This window comes from Macaca fascicularis, chromosome 11 (assembly GCF_037993035.2).
Source record: "Macaca fascicularis isolate 582-1 chromosome 11, T2T-MFA8v1.1".
Taxonomy (NCBI): domain Eukaryota; kingdom Metazoa; phylum Chordata; class Mammalia; order Primates; family Cercopithecidae; genus Macaca; species Macaca fascicularis.
Genome location: NC_088385.1, coordinates 53,511,047 through 53,537,974, shown reverse-complemented (window position 1 = coordinate 53,537,974; position 26,928 = coordinate 53,511,047). Strand labels below are relative to the sequence as shown.

General features: G+C 38.0%; 1 protein-coding gene across 2 annotated transcripts in view; it reads left to right on the top strand.

Annotated features, from left to right (window-relative positions):
• Nucleotides 1-354: 354 nt before the first annotated feature.
• Nucleotides 355-26,928, top strand: part of SLC38A4 (solute carrier family 38 member 4) — a 68,592-nt gene continuing 42,018 nt past the window's right edge. For both annotated transcript variants that reach the window (XM_005570642.4, XM_074005907.1), the window contains exon 1: nucleotides 355-463. The gene's annotated coding sequence lies outside the window, so the exon portion shown is untranslated. The remainder of the gene's footprint in view (nucleotides 464-26,928) is intronic.

The window sequence follows — 26,928 nt, the reverse complement described above, 5'->3', positions numbered from 1 at the left end:
TTTAGTGAGTTACCTACCGTGGACACTGTTTTACAGACTTTAAAATAAAGATCCACATGTACTTTAGCTTATAGGACAGATCCCATAAATGCAACCTTGACGCATGGAAGAAATCTAACCGTCGAAAAATAAACCCACACCAGGATCTTCTCGGTTATCCCGGACCCAGGAAAGAGGGAGCAGGGTCTGGGCAGGCTTCACCCCTGAAGGACAGCTGGACATCTCGGCCCCACCTGGGAGGATGCTTTGGACTACTTCTCAGGTTGCCGCCTGACGATTGGTGGCTGGCCTGGAAGGGAGGGTCCGCAGGAAACGCGACACTGGGGATGCTGCTCCTATCACGTGATGGAAATTGCCACTCTTTTTTAGAAAGGCGAAAAGAAAAGAAAGAAGGGTCTCTCCATCCATCCCTTTCTGACACTTCCCCTGAATCCCGGTCTGGAAAGGGTAGTAAAAGAGGCGGGTGAGTGAAATTTTTTTTTTTTTTTTTTTTGGTATTTCCTGTTAGACTTAGAGACGCGTCAATGTCCAAATTTGCAGCTGGATCTCAGTCTATGGGATGGGTGCTTGTGTGTATGCACGGGGGACACTCACACGTGTGTAGCCCGGTCTCTCAATCGTCTGGGGCTGATGTCGGCCTCTTCATGACGTGCTCATAGTTCCTAATTCTTATTATTTTCCAAAGAGTCACGCTTTGGGTGGGTTATTGCAGGCTAATGACTCGGTTGACTAGAAATAACGTAAACTAGGGCACACGGAGGGAAGAGATTGATTGGGCGGGCTCATGTGTGACTTCTTTTCAAGGAAAAGCGGTTGTGCCAAGGTAGCCTATTCCCAGGGGGCTGGGGCATGGGGCACCTCCGCCCACCGCCCTGGGATTCCCTGGGCTCTTGCATTTCGAGTTGGTTGTATTGAGACTGTGTTCCGTGGCCGCGCCGCCTGCCTGGCTGAAAGGCCGGACTCCCGCCGGGGGAGCTGGCTCCACCACCGCTTGGGATCGTGCTGGCAAGGTGTTACCCAAGTCCCTGGGCCCGCGCCCGCGTCCTCAGGACTGGGACACTGGGTGGAAGGCTTAAAATAGACCTGTCCTCTCTGACAGCTGGGTCACCCCAGAGACCAGCATGATTCCCCGGGCGGGGAACTCTGGCCTGGGGAGCCCCCAAGGAGTCTCTTTCAAGGGAGAAGGCGAGAGCAGAGCTGGATGTGGGCACCTGGTCTCTGGGCTGCGGGCGAGTCTGAAAACTGCGCCAGCGGTTCCGAAGGGGGCTTCCCGCGCGGTCGGAGCGCCGGGCCTGCTGCGTGCTGGAGTGAAGGGCAGTGCGGTGCAGAAATGCGAGCCGGGACGGATAGCGGGGTCGCTGGAACCGAGCTAAGAGAAGCCCAGGGAGGAGGAGCCCGGGAATTGATTAAATGTTAGAGTTGATGGGGTAAGGACAGGAGGAAAAATTGAGAGAAGAGCGAATGAAGGAAGAAAGCGAGTAGGGGGAGAGGGAACCCGGACGCAGGAAGCCCGGAGAAGCGTGAGCCGGGAGCACCCTTGAGTCCAGTAGAGGTGGTGAGCGCGGCACACCAGCCGTGCGCCCAGGCAGCGCGCGGTGAGGGACTCTTCATCTAGCCGTGGCACAGGTGGGCGCTGCGCTCTGGGCCAGCGCAGGGTGCGGGTTGTGGGGGAAAACGGCAAATGTCCTAGCTCCTCTTTGTGATCCAGCAGGGAGAGGTGGGAGATTGCCCTTACTGTGAGCACCAGGACTGACCCTGGAATGCTCACTGGGCTGCTGACTTGGAGGAAAAGGGGCGAACTAAGCTAGGAAACTCAGGGGTACGTGGTCGCGGGTGTGCCAGGGCATTTGCAGAGGAGTGCAGGAGGCAGTGATGCGGGCGCTTCTGAAACTTGTGAATTTGGGCACTTGTGAATCTCCCGGCTAGGGCCGGGAGATTCCCGGGCCGCGGTCCTTAGTTGAGCCTTTAGATGCTTGGGCCAGATTACACTGGAGAAGGATAGGTTGGCACTTGTCTATTTCTTAGAGAAAAAGCTGCATATCTACCTGTCTCAGGGAGATAGTAAATGCCGAGATCTTAAATGCACAGTGTGAAGGGAGTAGGAGTGGCCCTAGAGCAATAAGCCCATCTGGGCAGGCACTTCCCGCAGACTCTACCTAGCCCGGAGCCCCATCCTCCAAGGCTAAAGGACCTACTGTTTGGTTATCCACTTTGTTGTGGGGGCGGGGGCGGGTGGGCAGGCAGCTTCTCACCTTAAAGGAAGCGGGAAGAGTCCAGGGCTTCAGCAGTGGATGGCCTGTTCCCAATTTCTAGCTATCCTATAGCCATCCTTTTTTGCTTCTGGGCAGCTGTGACATAATCATTAGGGCTAAACTAATGTGTTACGTTGTACAGAGAGCATCCTACATATAGATCTCAATTTCCAGGGCCAAGCAGGAGGTGGGGGAAATCAACCCATGTTTTATGTTGTTGTTGTTCCCACTACAAACAAGTCTCCTAAAAAGTCGCTGAAATTGGTGAACTCTCTCCTGTGCAACACAAGAAGAGTGTGTGTGTGTGTGTGTGTGTGTGCGCGCGCGCGTCTGACAGAGACAGACAGACAGAGAGAGAGAGAGAGATAATCTCTCAAATTCTAACAAATAAATATATAGAAAATCTAAGTTTTGGGTAGGAGTCTGTAAAAATAGAGACACTGAAAAGAATATCTGATCTTTCCATATTTCTGAATACCAGTGTCCAAAGACAGGAAGCTTTTTATCAGGCTGATTTTATCACAAAGCAACAAAAGGCTGGAAGATTGGTGGTGTAAAGAGATGAATAACTTTCTTTGGAGGCTGCTAGGACAGGAGGCAAACTGGAGGCTGGTCTCAACTAGATTAATGGTAATTCTGGCTCACACATATGTAGGAACTTTTACATCATATGTTTCTAAGTGCTTCCTTTATGTTAACATTTGACTTTCATAACAATCTTATGAGATAGATTCTATTATTTTACCCAATTTATAGGTCAGAAAATGAAGATACACAGTGTGAAGAACACAAAATATTTTGGAAGTTCTACTTGGGCATTAATTATTCATAAACATAAACGAGAAATTGTCTTTCACTTTGTTCTTTATCATGGAGGGGAGCTAGACAGATGACTTCTAGGGACCTGGGGCTGGCTTCTTATTCTATTACTGACTAATCCTATTCCAAGCAAGCTAAGGACATGATCATGCAGCTGAAGTCTCTGGAGTCTTTGCAGTCTCAGGACTGGATTTTTTCTACATAAGTGACATTTGAGAAAGGAATAGTGTACCTGTGTTCCATGTCAGTTTGTCAGCACAAACATGTGGTGAGGACAATCACAATGCACATAACAGCTTGTGGACTTTGTGATTAATGTTTTTCTTCTTATATGGCATTGTCTTTGCTCATTTCTGCAGTGTTTTCAGGCATCTATGTATCAGGTTTTTTTTCTTTTTGCCTTATGCTATTTTTAGAACCTTAATCCTCCTTTCTTTATTTTTTACATATCCAAAGCAAAGATTTCTATAAAAATCAAAGGCTTAGTTGCATATTTTATATATATCAAAACAATAATGTATCAAAATAATTACACAGTTTTAAAAAATGTGCTTCCATGTATCACTTGAAATCATCTTGCAAGCCACTAGTGCCCTGATGATGTCCTGTGGGAAGGATAAGGGGTAGAAGTAGGGGAGGGACAAATGAAAGGAAAGGTGCTTTAAGAGCCAGGCTTCATACTAAGCTCTTTAATATGAATCTCATTTAATCTTCACACGATATTCTATTCTATAGGTATTTGTTATCTCTGTTTCACAGACAGGAAATTGAAGAGGTTAAGGAAAGAGCCAAGAGTCATATGGCTAGTAAGTAACAATGCTGGTATTAGAATCAAATTCATCCTAGGCAAAAGCTCCTGCTTGTTGCAATAAAGACAGTAGTAAAATAAAGACAACCAGAGGGAGGAGAACAAAAACTTAAGGAAACAAGGGTGTTAGAAATGTGTTACATAACACAATGCGGTGTGAGAGATGGGAGAAATGGAAAAACAGAATCACTTCCATGTCTTAGTTCTTCCTTCCACTATGTATGTAATGACCTAATTTCACTCATTCATTCCACAAATAATTATCAAGTGTTACTATCTTCAAGAAACTACATTAGGGAGTTTCTTTTATTCCTATCTCCCTAGCACCTAGCACAGTGCTGGGCAAACACCAGGTGCTCAAGAAATATTTGTGGAACAATGAATGAGTCTACTGGAGGAAAGAATAGACAAAGAAACATTTGCAATACAGCATGATTAAAAACCGGGAAAAAGTCTTGGCACCATGGTTCATGCCTGTAATCCCAGCACTTTGGGAGGCTGAGGCAGATGGATCACCTGAGGTCAGGAGTTCCAGACCAGCCTGACCAATATGGTAAAACCCCACCTCTACTAAAATCACAAAAATTAGCCGGGTGTGGTGACATGCACCTGTAGTCTCAGCTACTCGACAGGCTGAGGCAGGAGAATTGCTTGAACCCAGGAGGCAGAGGTTGCAGTGAGCTGAGATCATGCCATTGCATTCCAGCTTGGGCAACAGAGCGAGACTCCGTCTTAAGCAAACAAACAAATAACAACAACAACAACAAAAAATCAGATTTGAATACTCTACCAGAGAACCTGACTTAGGAAAAGGGTCAGAGAACATTTCAAGACCAGGTGGTACCTGAGCAAGGTTTTGAAGTAGAAATAAAAGTTAGCCAGGCAAAGAATTGGAGAATGTGAGGAAAGGACTCTCAGTGGAGAGACCAGACTGAGAAAGGATAAGGAGGGGAGTCAGTTCGGGAATTTGAGAGTTCAGTACTCTTAGTCAGTAGAGAATGCTTGGGAGGAGACTGGGGAGGGAGGTGTGGTCATGGAGGTCCTTGCATATTCTCTCTGCAAGTGTCCCTTAGCTCTGCCCCTTCCTTGAATTTTGAAAGTTACTTGTGCTAACAGAACAAAGTAATTGAATGCAAGAATTAGCAATACATTTTATTATTTTATTGTGGTCCTATAATAGAAAGCATATAGCTTTTTTTGATTGCTTTTAATGTTAGGATTTAGAACTAGTGCTCAAATGGAAAGATAAAACAACAGAGTCTTATCTTTCCATTTGAGGGGAAACCAAATTATTTTTCTGGTTCTTAAGGGCGTATTCTATTTTAGCATAGATAAAATTTACAAAAACATACAACAAAATCCAAACAAATGTTCTTCTATGCTTTTATGAGGGGAGAGGTGGAGGGGATTTATCTTCTGATTTTAGTTTTTAATGGCTATATTTTTCATTTTGTATATTATATCTGAGTCAGAAAGTAAAAACGTATTTAAAAAAGGTGAGGTAGGGAATTGAATGACAGTAACAAATGCTATCCTTTTATCTTTTTAGTAGGTGTTTATGCCAGTCAAGATCCTGGATTTTCATAATAGACTTTGACAACTTTTGTTTTGTAAGGATCTATTATTCCAGATTTTTATTCCAAGCTCAGAGGTCTGCATACCTCTTTACCATATCCATGCTTGTAAAATACTGTTGGTCATAATGTTATTAGGAAGGGAATTCAATTACTTCTACCACCCAAAGCATTATTTGAAATGTTAACAAATGTCCATATGAAATGTTTTGTGATAGCACGATTTCCTCTATCATAACTAAAATAAAGGAAAAAGGAGAGGAGACGGAAAAAAGGACTAAATAATACTCATGCCAGACAGTCCAGCCTAGAGAATGTCGTTTCCTGTATATGATTATTTCTTGTTGGCTATTTCTGCCTATTGCTCCCAATAAACCTAATGTGGATTCATCATTAAAATGACTACCATCTCAGTTCCCTGGTTTCCCCTTAAGTTTGTCTCTTTTGTTCACTACTGTCACCCTGGTGCCTCACACAATGCCTGGTATAAACAGACACTGGTACATGTTTTTGAATGAATGAAGGAAGGAAGGAAAACCTGTTTCTTTCTCTGTTTTTTGACAGAAAATATTCTTCAAATAAACACTTTTTTCATGGACCTATTAAAGGCCTTTGCAAAATGATTTTGTGTATTGTTTATAGTCAATATAAATAATTTTAAATTGTTTATTTAATTTGCATGGTTGCACATGATTAAGAGTATAAGCTTGGTAGGCAAGGCAATGTGGATACGAATCCTAATACCATTATAAAATTGGGCTTCCTGGGCTCAGATCTTGATTCTATCATCCAACTTCCTGGCTTCCAATTTTGGCTCTCCCCCTTTTCACCTGAGTTACCTTGAGCAAGTCAGTCCACCTTACTGCTTCACTCATCTCTGAAATGGGGAAAACAATAGTTCCTACATCACAGGGATTTTAGGAGGATCACATGAGTGAATATTTGTAAAACATTTAGAATCATATCTGACACTTCTAAAAATAGCAGCTATGGTATAGAATTATTGTGATGATGATACTGCATGGCACATAAAGGCTCAATAAAGTAGGATTGCTACTATAGATATTATTGCAATTCTTCATTTCTATAATCTGCTATGAGGATTTGGGGCCCTAACAGCCTTTCCATTTTTTGGTCCAGTGAAAGTCGTATTGATTCTACCTTCCCTTTCATTTATAACTCTTTCTACCCACCCTATGTTCGTCCTGACATTTTGCCTTGTGTCATTTGTTCATTTTACACTGCACACTCCTAAGGGCAGGGACTTTGCTTTTTGTTTTGGCACAATTTAATAACACTGGGTACACTCGCGGTACTATAAAAATGTTAAAGAAGAAAAAGAAGAAAAAAACTAGCCGGGCGTGGTGGCGGGCGCCTGTAGTCTCAGCTACTTGGGAGGCTGAGGCGGGAGAATGGCGTGAACCCGGGAGGCGGAGCTTGCAGTGAGCCAAGATCACGCCACTGCACTCCAGCCAGGGAGACACAGCGAGACTCCGTCTCAAAAAAAAAAAAAAAGAAGAAGAAAAAGAAAAAAGATGCAATTTATCAACAGGCAACTTTGGCTTACAGAGGGATGGGTCGCTGTTCTGTCTGCAGTGTTGGTACTCCTGCAGGCCGCCCAGCAGCATCTAGAGGCGTGGCTGGGAGCTCTCCAGTGACCACACGTCCTGGGAGGCCACTGGGGTGTGCGCAGCGCCTGGAGCATGAGCCGGGTGGTGGCGTGCACGGAGGACCGCGGGAGGCTGCCGCCTCGGGACACCTCACTCACACAGGTTTGCTTGCTGCTTTTGCGTGGCAACTTGGTTAGAGGGACCAGGAGAGCGGGTGAGACGAAGGTGGAGGGAGAAAGAGAAAAAGACATACTGCAAAGCACTGAAAAACCAAGCAGGTGGGAGGGATTCATTAAGAAGAGAGGCTGTGGCAGTCCTTGCTTGTAAGAAGCGTTTCGTGCATGCCAAATGGTGCTATTTAGGCTATAGTCTTGTTTCTGAAATTTTTCCAAATGGGAGGAATGTGTTTCATGGATGCAGAATATTCTTTAAAACCGTATGACCAAACTGACCTCTATTGTTAAAGTGATCTAACTAAAAGCGTTCGTGTTTCCAACCTTGCTTTGTGAATGCCTGAAAAGCAATCCAAAGGTTGAGAACACTGGGAAACAGAGTTATTTTATTGCAGTCCTGAGAATACAGTCATTACTGTTTTATTCCTTCTTATCTTTTGAAGCAAAACTTTACTAATTCTTTAGTAACAGTATGCTTTAAAAAAAGTATCTGACACATTTTTGGCATGTGCCACTATGCTATATTTCATTATTCTTTCTGTACAGAGGCATCTATAAAGAATATATGTAAATATATATAATATATATATTTAAACTTTGTATATTAAAGTAATTATAGATTTGCATCCAGTTGCACAGAGAGACCACCTAAACCTTTCACCTGGTTTCCTCCAGTGGTTACATCTGACACACTTTAGTACAATATTAAACCCAGGAAGCTGACACTGGAATAATGTGTGTATAGTTTCGATGTCATTTTGCCACATATGTGGATTTGTGCAATCTGACCCACTATAGGCCAGTCAAGATGCAGAACTCCCACCAGTATCTTCCACGAGATGTCCCTTGTTCCACCTCTTTAACATTATCTCCACCTCCTCCTCGCTACCCCTGGCAACCACTTGTTTTCCATCTCTATATTTTCATCGTTCTGAAACTGTTATGGAAATGGAATCATACTGCCTGTGATCTTTTTGAGACTGAGTCTTTTCTTTTTTCACTCAGCTTGATGTTCTTGAGATCCATGCAAGTTATTTAGTAGATGGATAGTTTGGTCGTTTTTCATGCTGAGTAGTATTCCAGTTGTTTGACTCTATCTAGTGCTGCACTTTTTCCTTTGCTTTTTAAATGCGTGAAACTTGGAAATTCAGTGGGATTGAGGAGGTACTGGAGGGCACTTGGAGAGGAGAAAAGTATGAGGACAAATGTGAATATTTTTATTTTCAAAATGACATTTGTGTGTGTTAGGGCAAAAGGATGTATACACTCCATCTTCATTTAAAACACTGGAGGATTGGAAAGGAGAAAAGGAACAGGACAGAAAAAAAGTACGTAGTTAGACAATAAGGTATAAAATCTAGTACCTTTTAAAATTTCTACAGCCGTACAGTAATCTGTGACTTTACCTTAGTTAAGACATTTCAGAGTTCTTGAAATGAATCAAAACAATGCCTCTGCAATTGGAAGTTCCCTGCCAATCTATGCTCAGACACATACTGCCAACTGAGAGAAAGAGGCATGGCTGGAAATGACAGTGAGTAGCTCTTGGGTTTGACAGGGGTCACCTAGAGCCCAAAACAGCACCTTTAGCCCAAGGGCAACTATCAAAGGCAGATGTTCAGGTTCAGAGACTGTCAGTGTTACACTACTCTGACCTCCACCTCATCTGCTGCTGGGAGGAGGCCTCCCAGAGGTCCCTTCAAGTCAGGTTTTAAAATGAAATGTTATTCTTTGTCTGCATGCTCACAAGCATGAGAAACCTGGAAACTGGAGGCTGTAACTAGCCAAGGGAAATGCATCACTGCTGAATAGTACCTGGAAGACTTAGGCTAAACCCCTCCCTTCAGCCAGAACCCATTGGAGAACTCCACCCACCTCCAAAGACAAGAGAGAACAAAATATCCACTACTATCTGAAAGTATTTGTAAACATCCCTTTGAGGTTTCAGAATTTCACATTCTGGAATTTCAGAGACATATTGTCAGTTCACAGAATGAAACACTCAGTCTGGAGCCCTGACTAGATTTGAGTTTAACTGAATGCGCTGCCCTGAGACTCCATTTTAATGATTTCTGTTACCAGAAACATATTCCTTGTCCTAAATCTTGGGAAAGGATGGAGTGTAGCTGGCAATGGTGGTTCCAAAGTCTCAACATGAAGAAACATCATAGCTAAAATAATTTATAACTCTTTTTATAGGCCGATCTGCTTTTCTGAGTCTTTTGAAATGGAATAGAATCATTTGTGTTGTCTTCATAATGTGTTTTATTTTAAGTAAACATTAAATACCTCACATCACTTTGCAGGCTGTTCTTCTGGGTCATATCTCCTCTGTGTCTGGGCAGGGCAGATAATTTAATCCTATAATCTTGAGGGAATGAACACTTCTCTGTAAGTCACAAGACCAAACAAAAGACCTACTGAATTTTGTATACCACTCTTAAACTGCTTCCTTATTTGACTAATGATGACAGTCATTAGGAAGGTGTGATAAGACATGTAAATATGTTTACTATAATTCTCAACATTGCAGGCATTGTTTTTTACAGGGGGATGGGAGGGCTGTTTTCTAATTTTTTTTAAAGCTTTTTCTTTGAAGAGAAGTAATACAGTTTTTGAAAGAAAAGTAAACTAGAAATGCCTTATGTGCATTGTATAATTACTTTTAAACTATATGTTAAACTGCATATGTTGCATAATTACTTTAAAATGATTTCATAATATTATCATGGTATCCACATTGAATAATTAAACCAAATATAACGCTTTCCATTATTCTTTATACCAAAATTCCTTAAAGTTCAAACTTCTTAACCTGGTAGTTAAGATCAACCTCAACCAAACTCTACACAAACATTCTATTTGAGCTGAAGTAGACTCTTGTTTGGTGTTACCAAGGTCAAACTTCTGATCCCATGTCCCCTGCCTGGAATCCAGTCTTCTGTCTCTGAAGTCACACCGTTCTTCCTACACAAAATCTACTCTATTTGCCCCAGCTCTCCAGTTCGGTTCCACAGGTCTTGGAGACAAGGATCCTATCTTATGAATCATGTTCAACATAAAGTAGGTACCCAATGGTAATGGATTGTCTTAGGAGCTGGGCTCAGAAGTTAGACAGTGGGTTGTGAGTTTTGGTTCAGTCATCATGCCAGGACCTTATTAGCTTTGGTCTTTGAGTAAGTTGTCTCTCAACCCTAATTGCTGTCATAAGAAGGGGTAGGCTTTACGCCTATCAACTAGGAAGAGAGAATCTCCAGTTGCCCACTCGCTGAGATAGACACAAATAGGAGTTTTCCCTTCTTAGGTCTCATAAAAATATGTATGTTTGGCAGATTTTATTTTTGGTAAGAGATTCTAGCTTTATTCTATTCCTGTGACTGTATCTTAAATAATTACCCTTTGTTAAGTGATTGGAACCCTATGTGTACATGTGTGTCAAAATAACACCCTCCCAAAGATGTCAAAAAAACTAATTAAGGGGTGTGGTGCATACATGCACATTTCGTATGCATACATTTCATGATCTTACACGTAGAAGAATCCTAAAGACTCCACAATAAACTCTTGAATCTAGTAAGCAAATTCAGTAAAGTTTCAGGATACAAAATCAACATACAAAATCAGTTAGATTTCTATATGTTGACAATGAACTATTCTGAAAGGAAATTAACAAAACAATCACATTTATAGTAACATCAAAAATAATAAAATACTTAGGAATGAATGTAATTAAAGAGGTAAAAGTCCTGTATACTGAAAACTATAAAAGGTCAATGAAAGAAATTAAAGCAGCAAATAAATGGAAACACATCTTGGGTTAATGGAATGGAAGACTTAACATTGTTAAAATGCCCATACTATCCATGGTGAGCAACAAATTCAATGCTGTCCTCATCAAAATCCCAATGGCATTTTTTTACAGAAATAGGAAAAATAATTGTAAAATTTATATGGAACCATGAAAGACTCAAAATAGCCAAAGTGATTTTATGAAAGAACAAAGCTGGAGCCATCATACTTCCTGACTTCAAAATACATTACAAAGCTATAGTAACTGAAACAATATGGTACCAAAAAACAAACAAAACAACAAAAGCAGTATGGTATTGGTATAAAGAGAGTGATAGATCAATAGAATGGCATAGAGAGCCTGGAATTAAGCCCACACATATATGGTCAACTGATCTTCAACAAGGGTCCCAAGAGCACACAATAGGGAAAAGAAGGCCTCTTCATCTTTATCTTACATCTTAAACAAACAACAAAAAACTAAAAGTGGATTAAAAACTTGAATGTAAGACTGGAAACCATAAAACTCCTAGAAGAAAATATAGGGAAAAACTTTTTAACATTGGTCTTAGTAGTGATTTACTGGATATGACACCAAAAGCACAGGCAACAAAGCAAAAATAGACACACAATACTACATCAAACTAAAAGGCTTCTGCACAGCAAAGGAAATAATCAATAGGATGAAAAGGCAACCTATGGAATGGGAGAAAGTATTTGCAAACCATGTGTCTGACGAATTGAATATCCAAAATATATAAGGAACAGACCTGCATAACAAATAACATGATTTTAAAAAAGGATCAAAGGACTTGAATAGACATTTATTCAAAAAGACATACAAATGACCAACACGTATATGAAAAGATGCTAAACATCAGTAGTCATAAAGAAATGCAAATTAAAATCACAATGAAATATCACCACACACACATTAGTATGGCTATCATCAAAAACACAAAAGATAGCAAATGTTAGCAAGCATGTGGAGAAAAGGGAACTCTTGTACACTGTTGGTGTGGATATAAATTAGTACAGGCAATATGGAAAACAGTATGGAGTTTCCTAAAAAAATTAAAAATAGAACCAACAATATGATCCAACAATCCCACTTTCTGGGTATATATCCAAAATAATTGAAATCAAAATCTCAGAGCGATACTTGCACTCCCATGTTCATTGCTGCGCTATTCACAATAGCCGAGTTATTGAAACAACCCAAATGTCCACTGACAGATGAATAGATAAAGAAAATGTGGTGTATCCATAAAATGAAATATTACTCAGCCTTGATAAAGAAGGAAATCCTGCTATTTGTGACAACATGGATGAACCTAGAGAACAATGTGCTAAGTGAAATAAGCCAGTCACAGAAGGACGAATCCTGCACGACTCCACTTAATATGAAGCAGCTAGAGTAGTCCAACTCAGAAGCAGAAAATAGACTGGTGGTTACCAGGGGCTGGAAGAAGTGGGGAATGCAGAGTTGCAGTTAAATTGGCATAAAGTTTCAGTTATGCAAGATGGGTTAGTTCTAGAGATTGGCTGTATAGCATAATGCCTATCATTAGGCACTAAAGTGTTGTTAGTAGAGTAGATTTCATGTTAAGTGTTCTTACCACAAACAAAAGTAAACAAAAGGACACAAAGAAACTTTTGGAAGTGATGGATATGTCTATTACATTGATCATGGTGACAGTTTCACAGGTGTATAGACATGTCCAAACTTATCATTGTATACATTAAGTATGTATGATTTGTCAGTCATACCTCAATAAAGCTGTTAAAACAACACATGAGGCCCACTTTAAAATCAAAATTTTATTGCACATAATTTAACTTTTCAATGTTTCAGAGTCATCACTATAAACTTCATCTATAATGGCATAACTCAAAAGTGCTAGTTAATTAATACTTCTAGTTGACTGAAGGAATTTATAGTGTCTTCTTTCTTCAACTTCTGGGGGAACTACCAAGAAAACTATGTTTGGTATTTCCAAACTAGGAAATTTACACGAATCTTTTCAATTGGGAAAGTTTTCAACATTCCCAAGTACAGAGAATAGTGTAATGAATCTCCAGCTTCACTTGGTTTCAACAATAATCAATACTTGTCTGTTGTAGTTTATCTATACTCATATCTTTTGTGCTCTGCTGCCCCACCACAATCACTACTAAATTATTTCCAAGCCGATCTAAGTCATCATATAATCTGATCCATGAATGATCACTATGTATCTCAAGAAGATAAGTCTTTAAGAATAACTAAAATATCATCACATCTTAAATATAACCAACATTTATTTTCTTATTTTAATTTTTAATTGGTATTTAATAATTGGTACAGAGTGATATATTGATACATATATATAATGTGTAATGATCAAATCTGGGTAATTACCATATTCATCAAACCAACATTTTCTTAATATTATCAGTATTCATGCAGTGTTCATTTATTTCTCATATTCTTTCTCTCTCTCTCTCTCTCTCTCTCCCTCCCTCCACTTAGTTTGAATCAGAATCCAAACAGGGTTCCCACTCTCATTGGTTGTTGAGTCTTTTAAGTCTCTTTCAGTCCTTAGAGTCAATAACCTCTCAAGTCTTTTTTTCCACATCTTGCAATTTATTTGATGATGAAATCTAGTTATTTGTCCTACAGAATTACCCATATTCTGAATTGTGTTGATTTACATGACTTTTAAAATGTCATTCTCAAACTCCAAAATTCTGCCTTCTTCAGTCTAACCCACATAAAATTGATTCCCCTTTTTTTTAAATTGCAACTTGTCATTTCTTTTTCTGTTGCCCTGAGGATCCTCCAGGCTATATGTTGCCTAATTTTGATCAGTTTCACTTTAATACCCATGATTTACCTAACATTTCTTCCTGAAAGAACTTAGCCTTTTTGGAGTGTCCTTTCAGCCAGGTTTCAAAATGTGTGCTCATCTACTCACCCAGAGGCACTTGCTCAGCTTTCTGTAAGACTGCAAGATATAACCAGTAAACACTAGGTGTTGTTTTGATTTTTAAAATTGTCTCACATGGCTACATTTTAAAAGTATTTTTCGATTACTGATATACATAGAAATATTTGTTACGCAATTATGTATCTGGGATTTACCTTAAAATAATGGGAGGGGGGCACAGTGGTTTAGATGCAATGACTGGCCACAGTTGATATTAGATAATGCCAGCTGAGGGTTCCTTATATTATTCCATCTACTTATGTTTAAATTTAAATTTTTTCCCATAATAAAGAAGTAAAAATGAGTTGTACTATATTACCAAAACTAAGTAATCAGACATTTCATTTTGGGGTCTAGATTATAATACTTTTGCCAAGGATCATGAAAAAATCATGTTTAAGGAACAATTTACTTGCTTTTCTCATTCTGCAAATCTGATCTAGCTAAAATAATCAGCATATAAATAACATTTAAATAAAACAGGGAACTGGTTTGGAATGAATGAAAATATGACTCATATAGAAGTGGTTCATAGGTTTGGTCTAAGCTGCTTCTCTTAAGACTCTAGTGTGGCAGAGCTCATTGACATGCCCCAGTAACTTACCAGTAGTTTACAGAATACTCCAGAAGACGAGAGACAGCAAGAGACAAACCACTGGATTATCTCATAAGAAACAAATGCGGCCGGGCGCGGTGGCTCACGCCTGTAATCCCAGCGCTTTGGGAGGCCGAGGCGGGCGGATCACAAGGTCAGGAGATCGAGACCACGGTGAAACCCCGTCTCTACTAAAAATACAAAAAATTAGCCGGGCGCGGTTGTGGGCGCCTGTAGTCCCAGCTACTCGGGAGGCTGAGGCAGGAGAATGGCGTGAACCCGGGAGGCGGAGCTTGCAGTGAGCCGAGATCGCGCCACTGCACTCCAGCCTGGGCGACAGAGCGAGACTCCGTCTCAAAAAAAAAAAAAAAAAAAAAGAAAGAAACAAATGCTAGCATGGATTATGAAGGTCACACTTACATGATCTCCCTACTACAATGACAGATGAACATGCAGGTCTTATTTTCCCAAGGCGAAAGTCAAAAGAAAACTTTTACAAAAGTCTGTCATCTTCTCACTTTAGTATTATTTCTCTCTATTATATTCAACTCTTGAAAAAATAAGAGAATTTAACACTTTATGCTTACACTATTCACCTATACTAGAAAATATTTTTAAAGAACATATAACCTTTGTTAATAATAATTTTCTATTACTTTATTAGTATATCTAAGTAATTTTACCAAAAGGAATTAATTTTAACTGCAATCAGCTATGCAAAAATCATAGTATGAATTTGCTTCAATGTGTCTTTTATGAAGTTGCATGAATTTAACATCATATATGCAAATCCCAGTCAGTCTGATTGAGAATAAGAGAAAAAGAGTAAGGACCAGGGGCTCAATGATAGAAAGGGAATATAAATGGAAGCACAGTGAGAGGAGATCCTTTTGTCTAAAGACTTAGAAGACATAAGAGGCTCCTGGGGCTTCAGGTAAGGCCTTAGAACTGGGTTTTGGTTTGAGGGGAGGCAGCAACAATAAGTGCAAGAAGGGTTGGCAATTTGTGCCTTGTGATATCGTTTTCGTGCACCAGGTTAAAAACCTCTGCTTTGAGAGGCAGAGGAACAAGTTTGAGAAATATCTACTCATCTAGACCTAGTAGGTCAATTAGGTCAATTAAAGTTATCAGAAGTTTCTCCTTGTCAAGCATCTAAGTGAGTCCTGTTCCTGGATCAACACTGGGGTTAGCAAGCAGGAGATAATTCCTCTAATCCATAAAATCAAAAAGGCATTGGATGTCTTGATAGAAAAAGGCCAAACATGTCCCCTGGTATGTGTTTATCTACAACAAAGTAGTATGAGTTTGCAGTTGTTGGAACTCTTGTACAGAACCACTCTAGAAACTTTTTTAGTGAGCAAAAGGTGATAACTCAAAATTTAATTTTATTTATTATTGTCACTTAAAACTATGTAAAAATATCATTGGTTATTTTTTTTTAAACTTCTATTTGTGTGAAAATGTTTTACAGATATACACAAGCCTGGCCCCAACTGTGTAAACCATATCTTCCCTTTAAGCTATTAAGCTACTCAACCTGAAATTTTCCGGTCATGGACTTTTCAGGAATTTGATTCCCTCAACTGGGTAAGAGGTTATTCTATGCCAAGATCTCCCAGTACCTCTGGATTGTTGCTTTCTATATGGTTACTTTCTAAATTTTTGGATCAGAATTGAAATTAAAAGCCTATTTGGTGTCCCTTTGTAATTCTCTCAGTAAGACTAATATATATGCATATGTTTCTGAGTTTCTACCATTATAACTATTTTGTTTTGCAAAAAAAATTAGAAAACTGTTCAATAGTCCATGTGAATTCATTTTTATTACTCCTTTATTCTCCACTAGAATTAACTGAGAAAAAAATAAATGAGTGCACACCTTCTAAATAGGGAAAGTGGGGAAATAGTTAAGCGTGGTAGGCTTCAAATTCACTACAGGGTTTAGGCCACCAAATATGCTGATTGAGGCCAAAAGAAGGCCTAATAAGCTGCCCATATTTTTATATCTATAAAAATTGAAGTAACATTTTACACATATAGTTTAGAAATAGGTACAGAATGTTTTTTGTTTGTCTGTTTTTTAAAGTTTTTTGAGGTTCACTTTTCACAAATTATACTTCAGACATACAGAAAGTGTCAGGCAAAATAAAATAAAGACATTATATTTATGTATTATGCTTTGTCCAAAGTGACAGTCATGACCCCAAATTCTTACATGTATGGTTTTGTGTTTTTTTCGCCAGAGTCAATATTATGTATCTAAATATCACCCTTTAAGATTCCTTTTGTAAAATAATAGTAATAAGTAACTTAGACATTTTCTAAGTAAAAGGTTTAGAAGTATTCTATGGTCTCATATTAAAATATTGCTGCTATACATATTTCTGTTTTGCAGAATATCTCATTGGTACCTATCACTAACAGATTTTTGTATGTTTCTTTAAAAGAAAAAGTTCTCCTTATCTTAGAAACACATATATGCTTTGTGTTGCAGACGTTGCTATGGCAAATTAACAGATGTTGCAGCAGTGCTGGAAGAATTAAGACCATGTCAGCCTTTCTCTTTGAATATATATTTTTTCAGGGCCTCCTATGTGTGAAATGTTAACTCCTTAACAAGTTAACACAAGACAAGGAATGCTAATGCCCAAGTGGCTGGATATTTTAAGGAACCCACTAAAGGACGCCATCTCTCTTGGGTACCTATTAATATTATTAATAACAAAAATTGGGAACCATTCCTGAAATGTTTGCCAGGAGGCCTATGAATTAAATTTGTCATCTGATTTTCAGCCAAGAAATACAGAATTAAATTTTTGAATTGGAGTTTAGTTATTTAATATTGATTATTATGTTGAATTCAAAATAATCTACTGCTTATAGATTATTTTATGAATAGATTCCCATAAACATATTGTGTGCCTAGGCTATTTTATGGAGCCCACTGATTTAAAAACATACAGCCAACAACAACAGCAACTAATATGTATTTAGCTCTTACTCTATCCCAGGCCATGTTCTAAGGTTGTAAATTATCTCATTGAAGAAAAGTAAATAAAGAAGACACATGCCTTCTTTACTAAGCTACTGCTCTGTGCAAAAATAAAAAAGGAAGAAAGGGAGGGATGGAAGAGAGGAAGAGAGGGAGGAGTTGAATAACAAGCAGAAAATGGTCTTAATTTACCAATCTACTCAAGAAATAAAAGGAAGGCCATCTCAATATGATTCATATTCTCTCTCTCTATATATATATGTGTGTGTGTGTGTGTGTGTGTGTGTGTGTGTGTATCTTTTAGCCATTTTTAATCCTTGAAAAGTAATTTTGACCAAAAATCTGGTTAATACAGTATACTATCTCATATAGATCTTCTATTCAATTATTCCCAAATAATTTTAGCAGCCATAACATAGAATAACTGTGATTACATGAGACAATGCAAAGCTTTGGAAGAAAATTGTTTCTTAAGCGTTTTAGGTGAAAACTCATGTGCCACAAAGCCATGGTACATGATCTATTTCTGCACACTGAAATGAATAAAACTCCTCATTTCTAAATATCAAAGAATGAGTGAAACTGGACCCAATAAAGTATTTGACACCACAACCTTTTAGTCTACAACTCAAATTCTAAGCACTCTTAGCCAGGTTAACCTCAAATTAATGAGAAGTAGCATGTATGCATGCTTGCAAGACTGCCTTGAATTTAAGAGATGTAAAGATGGGAGATTCCCATGTATCTTATCCCAAGACAAGTATGTGGTCTTGTTTGATCAAGAAACTGCCTCAAAGAGAGCCAGTCATCCATTCGTGCTGCCAGTTAATCCATACACTGATTCATAATGATTAAAAGTGTCTTATATTTGGTTCTACTGAATGTGATTAGACCAAAACTGTGTGGCTAGCTGTTTTGGCAATTAGTACTAAAATGCTCAGCAACATCAAATGGTACAGTGTAAGTGAAATGTAGGTCACTTACTTTGGCATTTGGAAAGTGTGTCATGGTACATCTTTGGTCTTCATATTTTATCAGTCTCACAAAAAAGATTAACCCAAAGCAAAGCCAGCCAACCCCCTAAAATCTGCTAGTACACTTGCATGTTTAAACACTGGCTCTGATGACAGGTTCAGGGGTAAATATGTACCATGGGGCTGTTCAGCTTCACAGGTTGGTTAATATTAAACAAACACATATTGCAAACTGTGCCTTGTTACGAGGTTGTTTTCTGAGATTCCAGGGGTCAGAGTCAAAACCTCACATTTTTCACCTTTTCCACAGTGCTAATCAATAGTATAACAAGTGAAATAATAGTCTAATACACAGTAACAATACACTTTCAAAGGAAAAAGTGTTGAAGCTAATTTAATTCTATAATCAATTTTGCTAATGTCGTTTCACTTTTGTAAACAAAGAACAATAGAAATACCTTGTATGTTTATAATGCTATATGTCCAATACCTCATTTAACCCTCACAGTAACCTTGTCTAAGTTTCCATTAGACCCAGTATTAAAGAGAAAACTGAGTTCCAGAATATTTGCATGACTTTACTTATTCAAAAAAGACTTATTAAGTAGATATCATATTAGGTATTGAAGATGGAGACAATTCTTTAAATATGCATATATAACAAATACTCACAAATGTTCACTGTGTGCCAGATGCTCTTCTCAATGCCCTACAAATATTAACTTACTTAATCGTCATAACAGCAGTGTGCGGTAGGCACTATTATTATTTCCTTCTTGTAGATGAGGAAACTGAGGCACAGAAATGGCAAATAACTTGCCCAAAGTCAGACAGGATAAAAGACAGAAGTCAGATTTAAGTCTAGGCAGTGGGGCTCCAGAATCTGTACTATTTAACTCTGTGCTGTGCTGAATAAGACACAGTGTCTGTGTCTGAAGACTTCAGAGTCAAGAAGGGCAGACATGTAAACAAACGTTTTACAGTGCAGCACTTAAGCTCAACAGTGAGGCTTGCAAGAGGCACAAGCAACACAAAAGGAGGAAGGGGTTAACTTGACTTATCTAAAGTCTCTCAGCTCCTAGGCGGCAGAGTGGCGATTGGATCCGAGTCCTTGAGTTTGAACTCCAGAGTCAATGTGTTCTCCATTTCACTGGGCAGATCATATTTGAGAAAAAGAGTTTGGAATTACAGTGAGAAAACAATAGCGAACTAAGAGGAACATAGCATCTGAACACAGGATGAAAGCTGAGCTCATCTGAACAGAAAATAAAGGACTGCGCTTTGTAATAAATATAAATACAGACACAGATATAGGTATGCAGATGTCTTTGTTTATATAAGATATAATTAATAAATTAATATGCATATGTATATGTCAACAGAACTCTTGTGAATATCAGCTCAGCTGTAAAGCGCCCGGGTTATCTTAAGGCTTATGGTCTGTCAGAATAAAACGGGGCCAATGTGAGGAGGCAGAAGGAAAGCCAAAAGACATGGAGACACTGGTGTCAACCATTCTGGGTGCATAATAGATATTCAAAGATTACTCACTGATGGAATAATTGGTTAATTGACTAATTGATTAAAAACGGGAAAGGGAATTTAAAAAAATACTAAAGACAGCTCATTCCAATTCACATTTGGTGAAAATTTTGCAAGGGGAATTAGTGAAATTGAAACATTCAGAATTGAGATTTCATATCAACATGTCAGAATTTTATGTCCAACATTTCTTTTGGATGACCACTTTGATATTTCTCTGACCTCTTTTTAAGTGTAGTTACTACTTACTGACATTGCTAAGGTTTTTAATCCAAACAATGGCAAAAAAGAGTTCCACAGGGAGAAAGAAATTTGGCTAGTTTGAACTCCAGTCATGTTTATAGTTTACTTTAGGTTTGTAAAATTCCTTGTTTTAATTTACTAAAATAAAAAAAATGTGTACATTTTATCTGCTGCCACCAATAGTTCTGTTGTCACCCTAGGAACTATGTACTATTTTATAAATGAGAAAAAGCTCATAGAGTTTACCAAGTTGTTGATAGTACAGCTAGTAATTAATGGAGTCAGAATTAGAACCCAGATCTTCTGAATCAAAGTCCAGCACTGAGTGTTAGCATAACAGAGGAGAACATTGTTCAGAACAAGAGAAGACTTTCAATCGGGTGTCAGAAGACTTCTCATGTAGATAAAAAGGGATAAACAGAAAGTTTCAAGACAAAAACAGTGAAGCTCCTCTCAGGATTCCTCAGAAAAGCTAATGGTGAAAGTCTTAAGTAAACATCAAATGAAATGCCATCAGCCTTTAATTTAAAGAGAAAGAAAAGATGCAAGCAAAACTATTTAAGTCAGTAAGATTGTCTTATTCACATGTAAAAATCAGACTACCCATCCAAATAAGCACGAATCAATCTTTCAATTGTTACTTTTGACACTATACAAGACCCTCTTAAGAAATAATTAAAGAATATAAATGCTTGCAAATTAAGATATTAATATTACTGGAAAATTGCTCATATATAATTAACAAGTATTGATCTTCACCTAAGTAGATTTTAAAATAATTAAGACAAATTGAAATATGTGGAATTTTAGAGTCTAACTTAAAAAATCAACTTCAAATATCTAGGAAGGAAGAGTCAGGATTTCTATAGTTAAAGATTCAACTCCTGTAAAACTTGCAATTAACTATTTTTTGACATAGTTTACATCATTTGAAACAAAATACTTCATGAACCTAAGCTTTTCTGTTCTTAGCCTAATACAACAATCCTGATGGTCCAAACACAAAGCAGAAGCCCAGGTCCACATAAACTCTCTAGGGATGCAACGTAGGAAGGATTTGCCTCATGCTACCCGGGTGGTTTTCACTGTTAGTAGTAACCTTTATTATCACAATTTCAACAAAACACATTTTCTTCAAATATCTGAAATCTCGAGCTCTATGTGGAGCTGCTGAGCTGGACTTCTTTTATGAACTCATATGAATTAAACATAACAAAGAAAAGACATGGTATCCACAGCCCTCTGTGATCCCTGCAGTGACCTTTCCAGTAGTGTTTTCCATTCTTTCAGAAACACCCAGCTGCCAGGAACTGCTTCTTGCCTCCTTGCCTTTGCTTGTGCTATCTGCTCTGCCTGCAGTCTGCTCCCCATCGCATTTCTCCTGCCAACCTTCTATTTGTTCTTTCGGCTTTAGCTCAGCTGTCACTTCCTCCAGAAGCTTCTCTGCCCCTCGCAAGCTGGGTTGGGTACCACACTTCTCCTACCCCTCAGATGCCATGGACATTTTGTGCATTCTGTTACATATTATATGCCCATTTTTCTCAACAATATTTTGAGATCTATTTAGAATATCTCTTGCAGATGGGGAAAAAACAATCGATTTTTTTCCATTCTTTCAGAACAAACTGGAGATGTATAATTTTATCTAGATTCTAAATAGCTCATAAATGCCCATTCAGAATCAAAGACTTTTTAAGGGAGTTGATTGTTTGCTGGTTAAGTACCCCAAAATAGAGATTTAGCTAGTGGCTAATGCCCAAAATTTGATTAACAATTGTTGAAAAACCTACAATAGGAACTCTTTGTTTTGTTACTTTTGTTTCTAATTCTGTTTATTCTTTTTTGATAATAAAAGTAATCCGTATTTTTTAAAGGTTAGCCGGCTAATATAGATGAAATAAACTAAACACTATCTACATTTCCACATTTTGGAAATAACCACGATTAACATTTTGATATACATGATTTCTCTTTGCATCTATTTTATATGTTGTGTACATAATTTTTATTTTATTTATTTATTTATTTTTTATTTATATTATACTTTAAGTTCTGGAGTACATGTGGAGAATGTGCAGTTTTGTTACATAGGTATACACATGCCATGGTGGTTTGCCACACCCATCAACCTGTCACCTACATTAGGTATTTCTCCTAATGTAATTATCCCTCCCCTAGTCCCCTATCCCTCGACAGGCACCGGTGTGTGATGTTCTCCTCCCTATGTCCATGTATTCTCATTGTTCAACTCCCACTTATGAGTGAGAACAACATAATCTTCAAAACAACATAGGGACCTTATTATTATTAGATTTTTCTATCTCACCATTTAAAACTTATTTTAACTATAATTTCCCTATGTCCTAATTTATTTGAACACAACATTTGTAATTACTGCTTAATATTGAAGTAAGGCAGCTCTCTCTAAAGCAACTAATGGGTCCTTGCATATAGCATGAATATTTACTGTTTCACAATTGGTTCTGAGGCTAAGAAGAAACTACTGCATTTTAATACATAGCAGAACCCTTCAACTGAATATTAGAATGTCTCTCGCTGCAACCTCATACATAAGTTTTAAAGAAAGATTTTGAATGCACAAATTGAATCAGTGCCTGTAATAAAGATTTTCATTCATTCAGTGTTTATATAGTACCTATTATACACAAGGCATAGTCTAATATTAATCAAGGTAAACAAGAAAAGAGATTACTTATAAACATACTTGATTACATCTAAACATACTTGATTCCATCCCAAACCTAAATATACCATCTGCCCAAAGTCTGCCCTCTGCTGCTGTCCCACCGAATGAAGTCAAAACGTTTACTTTTCTGAGTAGAAATTGCATTCTATTCTGAATTTACTTTTTCCTATATTCAAAGAAAGCCTGGTGCTACCAATTTTATACCCAGCCTTCCAGGAATTATAATTCCTAACTCAAGCAGCCATAAATTACAAAACGCTCAGTTAATGTTCCCATGCTGGGCACTGCAAACTCCTGTGGCAAAGAATGAGTGCATTAGGCAACAAGTGTCCCTGTGAAGGGCTCTGACTACACCATGGCCCTACCCTGGAAGTTGCTTGGAGTCCAGCAGTAGAAATAAGCTTTGCAGGCAGAAGCATGCCCTCTTCTCTGCCGAGGAGTCCTGACTCGGAAATCCTCCCGAGTTCATTAAAAAGTGAATTAGGAAATGTCAATGACACTATTATTTATCTCTCTCTGCTCATATTCCTTTGAAGACATTTTCTAGTGAACATGCATTTCTTATTTCAACATTCTGGATAGGATAGTAAAAAGGCCAGCCTGAACATATTTTTGGTTAGTAGGGATACTGATTCTTTGAAGCATACGTTCACATTATCACCATTTAGAAGGGCCCCCTTGCTTTTAAAGTCTAGCCACACAGCATACTGGGTCACAGCTTAAATTACCAAAAGTCCAAATTTAAGCAAGATGATAACAGGTTTACAAAGTCCAATCACTAATGAAATTACAAAATCAAAATGCATCAAAATTGTTCTGGTAGGGACAGGCAGGAATGTGAAAGACAGCCATGGAAATTAATATGCTGTGATCTAAGAAGAATGTAATTTTTTTAAACTATCAATTGCTATGAACTAGAAAGAGAGTCAGCACAGCCCAGCACTGCTATAATATGTATTCTGTATGAAGAACTCACATTAACAAGGTGAGTCAGTTTTCAGGAAGTATTGTTATTATAATTATATATCTCTTAGCAGTTCTGTTTTCTCAAGCAGGCATTTTAAAGACTAGAAATTATTCTTTAAAGCAAGGCTCTAAAAGTTCTAATTTAACAGTTAGAATTTCAGTACATTATTTAAGTTGTAATCACTCATAAGTCTTATAGACCTTGTTACATTATATTTCTGCTTAGGTAGAAGTCTGAAATGAACTTGTGATACTTTTCCCTGTATCATTTCAGTGTGGGATCAATAAATGAAATGGACCAGAAGGATCTTTTTCAAAGGTGAAAGGCAGAGGCAAAATATAGACATCATGGGCTGTTGTCTAACCAGAATTTTTTAAATTTAATTTTCTTGTTTTGTCAGCCGAGACTAAAAGCAATTTTCTATTTAGGTCTGTGACAAAGTCAATAAATTTGTCAACCTGAACCAACCTTGTTTGCTAATTTTGCAACATAGTAGTTGACTATTCAAACATTTCCAAAATGCTCCATTATATAACTGTAAAGGTGGTTTAGGTTGGGTAGAAGAGAGTGGCATGCGATCAACTAAGCAATTTCCTCAAAACTCATGGGTCATTGCATTTCACTTGGTGAGGTTTCTGAGAATGGAAAATCAGAGCCTCTCCCAGGGGCCTGGGCTGAAAATCCTTTAGGGCTTCATATTTGGGAGGGTCTCAACTCTAGATTTTTTGAAAGTATCATCAAATGAGCCTAATCCTATAGTCATTTGTATTGTATGTGTGTTGAGATGTTATTTTGTTAAGTAGAAATATTTAAAATGCACTACATTTTAGTAATCCCATTTTGGATTAAAACAATTTAAAGATATATATGCATATCTGGTGTCTTAAAAAATAGAAGTGGCTCAGGCTTCCATGGAAATCTGAGAGGCTTTGCCAAGGTGAATTAGAAAATTATTAATCTTTACTTCTCTGTTTGCAATTAATTTGATATATGGCTTTTGGGGGATAACACTACATTATCTCTTCTTTTATTTCTAATTTTTTATTTTGTAAGTTGAGGTTAATAATTATAGAACCATGTAAAGAGATACCTATAGTATACCTATGTTTTCATTACTCTACAAGTGATAAAAATAATATGGTAGCCCAGGTATAGAAGTGCTTGACTCCCCTTCATCATGGCAGAGAATTCTGCTATTTGAATAATTTAGGAAGATTTCTGTAACATTTTTTTTTTATTTTTTTTTTTGAGACGGAGTCTCGCTCTGTCGCCCAGCCTGGAGTGCAGTGGCACGATCTCGGCTCACTGCAAGCTCCGCCTCCCGGGTTTACGCCATTCTCCTGCCTCAGCCTCCCGAGTAGCTGGGACTACAGATGCTCGCCACCTCGCCCGGCTATTTTTTTGTATTTTTTTACCAGAGACGGGGTTTCACCGGGTTAGCCAGGATGGTCTCGATCTCCTGACCTCGTGATCCGCCCGTCTCGGCCTCCCAAAGTGCTGGGATTACAGGCTTGAGCCACCGCGCCCGGCCTCTGTAACATTTTTCTATGGATTATCTCTATTTTTCTTTCTTTCTTTTTCTTTTTTTTGCAAATATCTATATTAAAAGAGAAATAAAATGAAGAATTTGAAGTGCCAAAACAATGGCATCAAAAAAGATCACAAATTCTCTTTAATGCTGTAAGTCTGAAAACCAAAAGGCAGATGGCAAATCTATATTAAAAAGAAGTAATCAAAATATTGCTTCTTTCTGCAGTCCTGCTAATATCTTCCACTTTTTAGGAAAGACCTGGGAGGTCAGATAGACATTTACCTACGATGTGATAAAAAAATCAATTAGATTTTGAGTTTATGAATCTATAATGAAAGGTAACTAGTTGGAGAATAAGCCATCATAAATACAATGTCGTATAGAAAAGTTAACAAGAAATGGAAGCAAGAAAAAAAGGGAGATGACCTAAAGGGAAACTGAAGTGAGAGCAAAGAAAAGCAATGAATACAGAAACAAAGGCATTACAAAAGTATTAAAAAATAGGTAATTTGGTTCTTAGTCACTACTGTTTCTAAACGTCTTCTTCCAATTTGGCTACAACCAAATTCTATTTTCAAATATTATTTTGTCCTATGACTAAATTAGAAATTTGTGTATAGTCATGATGAGAACAACAGGTTATCTCTCCCAATGTCATTGCGAAATACCCTGATGTTCTAAGAGATTTTTTTTTATTTATTTGTTGACTAATTTTAACTTGATCCCACTGTAACTTTCTCTTTAAGGACACCTTTGGAGTTAGAAATTTTAAACCATATAATCAATGATTTTAAATAAGTATAAGAAAATTTCTTATTCAATGTACAGGTATAATCTGAATCACTGTATTTTGAGCCAACAGTCTTGTATTTTCAATAGATAACATTACATTGGGATGTACATTCTAAGACCTTCTTTGTACTATTTGAAGATGATAGTCATAGATTGATGAAAGGGGTGTGGAAATGAATGAATTATCACCATACTCTCTTACTCTATGTAAGGAAAATGAAGATTTTTATTGCTTGTTCTTGTTTTTCTTAAAATGATCACTTAAAATTCATAGCATTGTGAGCTAGTGAACGTGATAAAAAGAAATAGGAATACAAGAAAAAGATTCAAATTACCATTGGCTCCAATTTAAATTTTGTTCATTTGTCCACCTTTCCTTCTGCCATTATTCTCAGATAGGCAAACATCACCAAACCCAAACTATCAGCCAACCTTCCTACTGGCCTCCCTGTACCTACCTGCACCTCCACCCCCACCTCCATCCCATCATCTCTCCTACATTTTTACTGTGCTGATTTTCTTACTTTCTTCAGAAGCTTTCAAAAGATCTTCATCACTAAAAATCTGAGTTCCCTAGACTTAACACCTTTT